The following is a 10,793-nucleotide window of genomic DNA, read 5'->3' on the forward strand; positions in this document are numbered from 1 at the left end:
GAAAAGGCAGAGGCTCTCAATTCATCAGGTCATGTGGTAGGTTTCACTCTCGCAAAACAGGAGACTTCACTAGATAAGCAAGAGAGGTTTCGCTGATCAAGCCGGACGGGCTTCCCTAGTCGGAAGAGTGAAAGGTGTCAAAAGTAAAATCTTCTAAGCACGACTATTTGGGGGATATACAAATCGATCTCAACAGCACTAACCTTGACTGGCATAGCCATTATTCGCTGTTTGTAGAAAGAATGCATGTGCGATTCACACTGATTGCTGCGTCAGCCACGCTTGAAACGATGCTACTTGCGCAACGCTGTTCGTTAGCTAGCTGTATTATACTTGCTGGGCGCTACTTGCACAACTGTATTATACTCTGAAGTAACGTTACATCGGAGAACCCTACTCCGATGTAATGTTACGTTCATTTTCATGGAGTTGAATCGCAAGGGCTGCTCTAACCTCGTTGTGTTCAAGCCTCCAAGAAACTTGTATCCCAACATCAGCACTGTTTCCCTATATTACACTTGTATTTTCTGCACATCATATGGATATGCACTAGCCGTGAGCTATTATTTTAGTTCGAAAACCAAAAAGATCGATATGTTGCATTGATTCAGATTGAATTTTACGCCAAGCTTAGAGGGTGATCCTGATTGAATTATTTATCGTAATTTTTATATGGGGTTGCTGAATCAGGCGAGCCCATTAAGGGCCCGTTCGGTTTGGCCGGAATGGCCTGGATTGCAGCCCAATCCGGACGGATTGGAACGGCCCGGAATGAATACGCCCAATACAAAAATTGTTGTTTGGTTGGCCTGGCCCGGACCAAACCTGGCCCGGAACGATTTCAATCCTACCCTCCTTGGCCCGGAATCAATCCGCACCTCATCCCTGTTGGATCGCTTCCTGGCCACACGCGACGCGAGGAGAGGAACGCTTCGCTGGCGGCACGAGGTGGCGGCGTGGCGGCGCGAGGTGACGGCATGGCGGCGTAGTACATCTTCGACGGCCACCACCGCGACAATGACTGCCGCCTTCTCGCTGGTGAGCCGTCGCCTTCTCTTTTCTCCTACTCGCCGGCTCCGTCGTGCTGTCGTGCGCGCCTGTAGTTGGCTGCCATGGCCTGATTGCGTTTCTTGATCTCGCGTGAGAGGCATGAGAGGCACTCAAAGGCGAATCACCAGCTTTCCCTTGGCTGGTTGGTTGCCTCCGCGGCGGTTGCAACCGATTGGGGTGGAGCGACACCGTGATGGTAGTTCCTTTTCCTCTACTTAACTCCATTGTTGGTGGATTCGTGCGTGGACTGTAGTTGGCGGAGGAGCCAGAGAGCCGAGATGCAGATCTGGTGTTCGTTGAAATGTCTCAGTGGACTATAGTGGCCTGATTTGTTGTCTTGTGTCTTCTTTTCCTAAGTCAGAACCTGATGAACTAGTCGATTCCATCACAAAGGGGATCTCCATTGTACTGGGGATAAACGGTTCAGCTCCTTTCAGACCTGGTTCAAACCAATGCTGGTAGATTTCGGTTGGCTCCGGAGGTACCCGAAGGGCCTCAATGTGATTTCAGCGGGCAAGGCCGGGAGTGCCCGAACCTGATGAGGGCCTTCCAGGTTTGGTGGCGGCGGTCATTTGTAAGATCCTCACGGCTAAATAGAAAACGAATCCGTCTCGGAGTCGTACTAGCTGAGTCGTGGATCGTCACAGCTAGTCAAGTCCAACCAAGTCCTCCACCTCCGGTTTTTGAATTCCATGCAGCGGCACAACCTGTACCGTTGCAAGGGAGCAGCAGCAGCAGCAGAATGAATCCACTGTGCTGTAGTCCATCTAGTATTTGTATCTTGGAGTCCAACCTGTACCGGCTGGTGTGGTCGATTCAGGTGAATTCAGTGTTTCAGCTTGGCTCTGTTCTACCTTCCATGGAGTCATCATGTTCCAGTAGTATTTGAGTTCCAATGTATTAATTTGTCCATGGCGTGCACGCATCCATTTCCATTACGTGTTCCTGCTTAATTATTCGCAAGTTGTGGATCCAAGTAGCAGTGCTATTCTCATCCTTAGAATCAATTTCCTCGTAATATCTCGATCGCTAGATGGTCCTGGTCTGGTGGCGGCGGTCATTTGTAAGATCCTTAGGTAGCAGTAGCTGAGTGGGTTTCAGTTCTGCAATTCATCATCTGAATGTGTGCATGCGTATGTGCTTTACCTGGTGCCTGATTTCTGATTTACCTGGTGCTGCTGCTACAGCCTGCAAGAGCTGCAGCAATGGCCTGGCGTGCTCTCTGCTTGATGTGGCCAAGAAAAGAAGGCAATGAGTAGCAGCGTTAACTAACTAGTCGTAATAAGTTCTGATATAACCTGTTTCTGTTAAGGTATCTTTGTTCTGACTAGGCGCATGTGGCATATATCAGATCGCAACGAGTCAGTATAGGATTGTGAAATCATGGTTGGACATATAGACATGAACTTTAGATGTTCAGTTATGGCACGAGGTCATACATGTAGTTAGACAGCCTAAGATGTGGTTTACATCAGTAAATATAAAATTAAGTTTTTGAGAGTAATACACTAGTGAGAAATATAATTAGTTCCTGCCTGCTTACTTTCATCCCTAGCATGATCTTTCCTGTAACAACCAATCATGGAATCATTGCTATACGCTTGCTGTGTCGCGCCCATCACCCTCCCTCGGCAGTTCTACTTGCTGCCTCGCATGTCTATACGAAAGCAAAGTAAGCTTTAGGTTCTTGAATAACTGTCATATTGACAGTAGCAGCTGTACTTGTATAACTCTTGAATTGAATTGAATGACTAGCTCTTCATTTCTCGGAAAGGCTACTCTTAAAATACTAGTTCCTATTTATTGATATTACTTGTTCTGACTTTTTCAGCTACTCTTAAAATACTAGTTCCTATTTATTGATATTACTTGTTCTGATTTTTTCTTGTTACTTGTAGATCCCACCAGCACCATTAAGAGTTGGGGAAGGTGAACCACCCCCTTCTTCTTGGGATCCGGTACCAACTCCAATAGGTACACAATTCTATCTATGTTTAAGTCTATTCCAATGAGTAATTTTTTCTATTGCAATGAGTAAAATTGCCATGACAACCTGTTTAGCCTTCCATTTTATCTATTTAGCTTCTATCTGACTATAAATTTATATGCTTTAGTTCTGCAATGAATATCTCATTGAGAGATCGTATTAGAAAGAGGAGGGAGGAAGAAGATGATGACATGATGATGTTTCTATTCCCTGCCTTATATCTGATGGGTTCTGCTAGAGAAGGAGTAAAGAAGAAACGTCATACATCAGAAGAAACAGGAGAGGTTAAGGTTCGTCGACTCCTTGAGGGACATATCAAGAACTGTCAAGTTACATTTAGGATGGAACCCCACATCTTCAAAGAGTTGGCGACTTATCTTAGAAGGAAAAGACTCGTTGTTGATATAAGGATTACGGTGGAGGAGAAGTTAGGTTTCTTCCTATACATGTTAAGTCGCAACGCCTCATATGAGGATCTTGCAGTGACCTTTGGGCACAGCAACGACACCTTCCATCATCACATCAACCACTTCTTCACATCAACCTCATATGATGATTGAATTATTTATCCTAATTTTTATATGGGGTTGCTGAATCAGGCGAGCCCATTAATTAGTAACACATCTTGTCGGCGGGTCAACCGTGTTAACGTGCATGCTACTTGCACAACTGTATTATACTCTGACGTTTTCTGCCTACAAATAGCGCATCTTCATTGCTATCCCAACATGCACTTCTTCTCCTCTCCATCTCTTCCTATAGCTATAGCTGCAACAACTAGTCCTGATCACCATGGCTGCCGCGATGCTCAAGATGGCCATTGTTGCCGCCTGCATCGCGCTGGTCCTGCTCTCCATGGGTCCGCCGGGGGCGATGGCTGACATCCAGGACGACTGCCGCGCGACTTGCCGTGGTCTCTGCGATGGCTTCGGTACGAACACGTGCAATTCCGTCATTGGCATCGCCCCTGCTGTCCTGAACAATGTCAACTTCTTCTTCACGACGTGCAAAGTGAGGGTCTCTGGGCTGTGCACGCCCCTCTGCGTCAATACCTGCAGCCTCAACACCGTGACGCCGGCCAGCCCGCCGCCACCACCATGCAAGCCATAATTGGTCCATGCGTATTACTGCAGCATGAATGTCTCAAGTAATTCAAGTCCCGGCCGTAGATCCGGGCATTTGCGTTCCATTTTAATTTCCCTTTAATTGTGGTGTCACCAAGTACTAGTCATCATTGTGCACACCTCTATATGTAATTTTATTTGAAAAGATTATTACCTATCTTGAGAAATTTACTGCTATTATTTATTTTTACCACGATATATTTACCTGCATTGTACCTTCCACCACAATACTGTGGGTTAATTTTTCAATTTCTCTATCTTCTATCTCTTCCCAAAAGTTTGATCTGATGTGCAACCCTATTTCTCCTAATTTTCATATACAGGGACTGGATGACAAGTTCATTATAAACTCCCTCAGTCAATGGTGCTCATTAGAAAATGTTATACATGCTGGTATGCTGGTGTGTATGCATGTAATATCGCATTAACTACTACAATCGAATGAAATGCATGCTCATCTTACTGTAATGCATTCAAACGACTCTAAGGGTTTGTTTGTTTCCCTCCTAGATTATATAAGCCGGATTATGATTCAAGGGTAGGAGGATAAAAGATCATTATGGGATCACTAGGGGACAATATATAATCTGAAATAAGCTAGCCTTTGGTAGCTTATTTCAGATTATACGTGGTCCCAAAGTGATATTTTACTATAGTACCCAAGACCCATAATCCAACTTATATAATTTAGGTGGATTATAATCCCAAACAAACAGGACCTTATTCGTGTGTAATTTATCTTATACCTTCTAATGCGCTTGAGTTATAGAAAGCATGTGCGACTCATCACACTGCTTGCTGCGTCAGCCACGCTTGCGAACGTGCGTGCTACTTGCACCACGCTGCTCGTTAGCTAGCAGTTTGTAGCACTAAGGCCATGTTACCATTTTCTATCAACGAATCAGCAGCACGCATACACGTACGTGATGGAACAATTGTGTACAGCGGATGCCTATATCTTGCTAGCTAGACTAATAGGAGAGAGTACTTTTGGAATGTCGATGCTAATCATAGCGATCAAAATGCGCTAAAAAAATTGATAAATCCTTCTTTTTTTGTTATCTACCATTATATATGATTCCTTATGGTATTTGGCTGCATGGATGGAATGAACTTGGGAATATTGATAGGATTAACAGGAACACTAGGTGCTAATCTAGCAGGTAAAACACTTAGATTAAAACAACATTGGACCATAGATCTACAACAGGGGCTTCCTATTGGGGAGAGTGAGAGGATGACCGACTGTTGGGCTTCATCGGCAAGGAGGACACCATGGCAGTGTTGGTGATGGCGACGTTAACACAGAGGCGGAGGCGGCGCGGTTAGGTGTTGGCGGTGCTTCCCGCCGCTGATAGTGCCTCCACTAGATTGGCTAGGGTTTGTTGGTGGGTCTTGTGGGTATGGTGAACCTTGGATTGCGTTCCCCCAGCCCGCACCTTTCCTTTTATTTGGCACTGCATGACAGAGGCCCACCAACCATGAGTTGGTTGTGCGCCCCCAATCAGGGCGCGAGATAAGGCTCGGACTCATATGTTGGGAGATCAAACTAACATTCTCCCTCTTGATCTCACCTTTCATTTAGACTTAGACTTAAACTTAACTTGGCAGCCATTTCATCACAGATCAGTGTGTAGATCATGTCTCATCATAATAGCTAGTTACGTACTATCAAATTCAACAACTACAACACACCTTTCTGTTTTGAAACAGATTCTTGTTCTAGGCCCTTAGTATCCAGGTATCATAGGCTTTTGTCACACCCGGTTTTAAAACAAAACCAAGTGCTACCTATATGTATGCCAGGATCAAGTTTCATACATATACTGACATCATCAGTGAATAACAGCAACAGTATCACATAAAAGATACAAGTAAGACTTACGACATTATCAGAGATACACAGCTTAAACACGGAATCGGAGGTTCCAAACTTCACAGGCAAACGACTGGGGGTTGCGTACGCCTAGAACTCAGCATCATCTTCACAACTTCACACACCTTCTTCTTCTGAGCAGCGATAAGCAAGGGTGAGTACACTTATGGTTGGTACTCAGCAAGGCCACAAGAAATAACCAGAATAGTGATTTAACTCCATCTTCAAGTATATTAATCATGTGAGGGTCTAGGCCGCTCTTGACCGTGAGCACGGCTGTTATAACAGTTTTACACTCTGCAGAGGTTGTACATCTTTACCCACAAGTCGCGTAAAAGTTCAGAAGAACTTTAGACCCAACCATGCTGTGTAAAAGTAGGCACAATACCATACTTCCGAGGTGTGGTTGCATAGGGACGCTACGAGGCCTTTACAAAGATTCACTAGTAAGTGGTAACCCGCTAAGATTTCAGGTCGAAGCAGAGCATAACAGTCCCCTAGTGAGTTCAGTATCTTAGCAAAGCCCACGTCCCAAGAGAGCGAGTGCTATACCCCATCAACGCCTCCCCTCTTGCCCTTTCGGTAAGATTACCCCAGACTAGGGTTTCTAATTATTCAGCCAAGACCAGAGCCATTTAGTCTTGTGGTAGCACTGTTTTCCTGGGTGGTCGCTCCATGTTCCAATTAATGCAAGATATTCTTGTAAATAAGCATAGATAGAAGGATGGTTAGGGACACTTGCCTTTCTCCAACGAAAAGTTACTCTCACTGCTCTTCGGCTCCTGCTCTCTTGAAACTCTTAACCTTCAAATCTTCCGTGCAGCGATCCTTCTACTCGAAGCAATCACCGGCACAAACATACAAGCAAACAAACAAGTACAACTAAGAACAATACACCAAACAAAAGAAAGCTTTAAAAGAGCGTACTAAAGAATAGGGTGCAATTCTAGGATTACGTGAACGTAGGAAACACTGAAACGGATCTATGGTTGAAAAGATAGAGCTATCGAGTGATTTGAATTATAAAAGAAAAGACAAGAGCTACAAGCTTCATTTATTTTAGTTGAGAAAAATAATATAAAGATATTTCAGAGAAATATCCTTAGTTAGAATTAATCAAGTCATATTTATATTTTCATAAGAAAAGAAGGTGTAAATCTTAGTCCAATTTTATTTATAAATATTTATGTACAAGTTATACAAATTAAACATTTAATTTGAAAATAAAGTATATGAACGTCTAAGCGCATAACTTTATGATTTGGATTGAACTAACCAAATTATAATTTAAAAACATATTTATATCCATATTAGCCAAATTAACATTTAATTATGAAAAATCGAGATATAACCTATGCAACTTTTATTTAGAAAATGAATTGGATAAATATTAATCAAATTGAGTTTAATTTATGAAAAACCGAGGTATAACTCTAATTGACTTTTAATTAGAAAATGATATGAAGTAGGCATTAGTCAAATTGATGTTTATTATGAAAACGGTGTAGATCACTAAACAGATTTTATTTAGAGAAGAACGCGTTTATTAGGCATTAATCAATTTTAATATAAAATTTATTTTTAAAAATATGCGTGAAAACATTACTACTAACATGTAATTTACGTTATTATGAACCTAACGCAACTTGAACGAATAAAAACGGAGTTAAAACGTGGATTCTACGAGGTACAGAAGGTTGCAGGGCCCTAGTCATAATTAACTATATACGTCAGGGGCTAGCAAGGAAGATTGGCAAGACACATGTAATAGCGCTTGAGATTTGGACAAAGCTCAGGGTTAGATCTAGAAAAGTGTGAGTCCCGGCTTAGATTGAAAGAAACCCGAAAGATTGAGGGTTTTTCTGCAAAGTTGCAAAGACACAAGGAAAAGATTACTAATTACAGATTCTTTCGGAGATCCATTTGTAAAATGGCTTATCTCCTTCCTTGCGGACGGGGCATCTTTGGCCAGACAACTACCGGCAGCGACGGCCGAGGAAACGCAGGCGAGCGTGGCCGGCCCGATGCTAGCTTCTGGCGCGTGCGGAACGGCCAAGGCAGGAGCACCGCACGGCAACGGGGCCGGCAGGCGGCGGTGCGGCCGGCTTCCAGGCAAGGACGGCGGCGGCGCACGGTACTGCGTCCCGGGGTGCCTCGGCAGCGGCGCAAACGGCGCGCAGCAGGGCGTCTCGGCGGCGCGGGTGGTAACGGCGGCGGCGGGCAGGAGCAGGCGGCGCGTGCGGCTCGGGAGGCGAGGCGAGGCCCTAGGCGGCGGCGGCTCTCAGGGGCACGGCCAGGCCATGGCCGGGTGGATGAACAGGAACGGACCGAATACAGGGGAAAAAAAAGATTCTGCCGATAACGTCCCCTAGTCTTGCGATTGAACGGCAAAGTCTTGCGATTGAACGGCAAAACGGAACAGGGGCGACGAGATGAACGCGTTGATGTGCTCACCTTCGACCGGGGATGAACGATGGTGGCGGAAAAGCTTGCCGGAGTTCGAGAAAAGCTCGTCGGAGTTGAGGAAGACGACGGAGCCGACACCGGACTCGCGCAATCCACCACATCACGGTGTAGAGCTTGAAGAGAGGAACTCCGTGGTGGTGTCGATGGAGCTCGGAGAGTCAACTCGCGAAAATGTTTTTAGATAATCCTCACGTCGAATGAACGCGGTGATATGTATATAGGCTGGGTTTGGGAAAAGATATTTTCGGGATGACTTTTATTTTTGGAATTTCTGATTTTATTTATCTGCATGAAAACAATTCTGGAAATAGCCGGACTCGTTTTCTAAAGCAAGAAAAATATCTAGAAACTTCGAAAAATCCCAAGATAAATCTCAGAGTTGAAATAGAACACAAGGAATCCAAATAAAATACTTGGAGCTCGTGAAAAGGAATCTAGAGCCTTCCAAAAATTAGATTTAGCTCTAGGTAAATGAGAAAAAATTCCCGAAAAAGATGGAAAATTCTCAGAAGGGCCTGGACAACGTCTAAACGCATTTTTGAAACTTTTACACTTATGTAACACCAAGATGCATCGGTCATAAATGCACAGACACCGAACAACATTATTTAATTTAGAAAATCAAATAATTATTTTTTCCCTATACTAAATTTCTTGCAAAGAAAAAGAAAAATTGGGAAAATTTTAAATTGAGAAAATTATTGTTTATTTATTCTTTTTATTCACATCCTAAAATTTGAAAATTTTAGAGTGTGACAGCTTTCCCGTAAACCCATGCCGACTAAGTGTTCTCTGAGCATATTGGGCGGTAAGCCTTTTGTAAGCGGATCCGCGAGCATTTCTTTGTTCTTATATGCTCTAAACTTATGGTATGATCCTGGATTCTATCTTTCACAACATAAAACTTAATGTCAATGTGTTTGGCAGGACCACTTGACTTATTGTTGTGATCATAGAATATTGTTGGCTCATTATCATAGTACATCTTGAGTGGTATTTGAATGTTGTCTACCACTCTCAACCCGGGTACAAACTTCTTTAACCAGTTTGCCTGCCCCGTGGCCTCATAGCATGCTACAAACTCGGCAAACATCGTGGATAATGCTGTGACGGTTTGCTTGGAGCTTATCCACGATATAGCTCCACCTGCGAGAGTGAATACATAACCTGACGTTGATTTTCTATCGTCTACATCTTCCGCAAAGTCTGAATCTGAGTACCCTTCGGAATCAATTCTTCTATACGTTAGCATGAGGTCTTTCGTGCCTTGTGTATAATGCAATTCCTTCTTTACCATTTTCTAGTGATCTATTCCTGGATTATCTTGATATCTGCCAAGTACCCCGTAACAAAAGCTAAGTCAGGGTGCGTACACACTTGAGCATACATTAAGCTTCCGACAGCTGAAGCATATGGAACCACTTTCATTTGATCGATCTCATATTGGTTCCTGGGACTTTGAAAATTTCCAAATCTATCGCCCTTGACTATGAGAGTAGGTGTAGGTCTACTCGCATGCATGCTATACTTCTTCAAAATCTTCTCTAAGTAAGCCTTTTGCTATAATCCCAATACCCCATTTTTTCTATCTCGGTGAATTTCAATTCCTAAAACAAATGAAGCTTCACCAAGATCTTTCATATCAAAGTTTGAGGACAAGAATTTCTTTGTCTCCAGTAGTAGACTAACATCACTACTAGCAAATAGAATGTCATCTATATACAGGATAAGGAAAACGAATTTCCCACTCTTAAACTTTGCATACACGCAATTGTCCTCCTTATTCTCACTAAATCCAAACTTTCTTATTGTCCCATGAAACTTCAGGTACCACTACCTGGAGGCTTGTTTTAATCCATAAATGTATTTCTTCATACGACATCCATATGTTATTTTCCTTCCATGACAAAACCTTTGGGTTGTGCCATGTAAATATTTTCTTCTAGGTCTCCATTGAGAAAAGCCGTCTTTACATCCATCTGATGTAACACTAAATCATAGTGTGCCACTAAAGCTATTATAATTATGAAAGAATCCTTACATGAGACTGGAGAAAATGTCTCATTATAGTATATTCCTTCTCTTTGTGTGAAACCTGTTGCGACAAGTCGTGCTTTTTATTTTTTGACATTCCCTTTGGAGTCACATTTTGTTTTGTAGACCCATTTACAGCCTACTGTTTTGGCTCCTTTAGGAATTTGTTCTAAATGCCTGACTTTGTTGCTACTCATGGATCTCATTTCATCTTCCATGGCTTCAAGCCACTTTGATGAGTGAGAACTTCTCATGG

The 10,793-nt window shown here is 43.2% G+C and overlaps 1 long non-coding RNA gene across 1 annotated transcript; it reads left to right on the forward strand.

Annotated features, from left to right (window-relative positions):
- The first annotated feature begins 886 nt into the window (after positions 1-886).
- On the forward strand, positions 887-4,354 carry LOC101757144. Its single transcript, XR_215707.4, has 3 exons — positions 887-1,038; positions 2,949-3,024; positions 3,165-4,354. It is a non-coding gene; the product is annotated as an uncharacterized LOC101757144 (long non-coding RNA).
- Positions 4,355-10,793: the final 6,439 nt, after the last annotated feature.

Source organism: Setaria italica, chromosome VIII, assembly GCF_000263155.2.
Source record: "Setaria italica strain Yugu1 chromosome VIII, Setaria_italica_v2.0, whole genome shotgun sequence".
In the NCBI taxonomy this organism is placed as follows: domain Eukaryota; kingdom Viridiplantae; phylum Streptophyta; class Magnoliopsida; order Poales; family Poaceae; genus Setaria; species Setaria italica.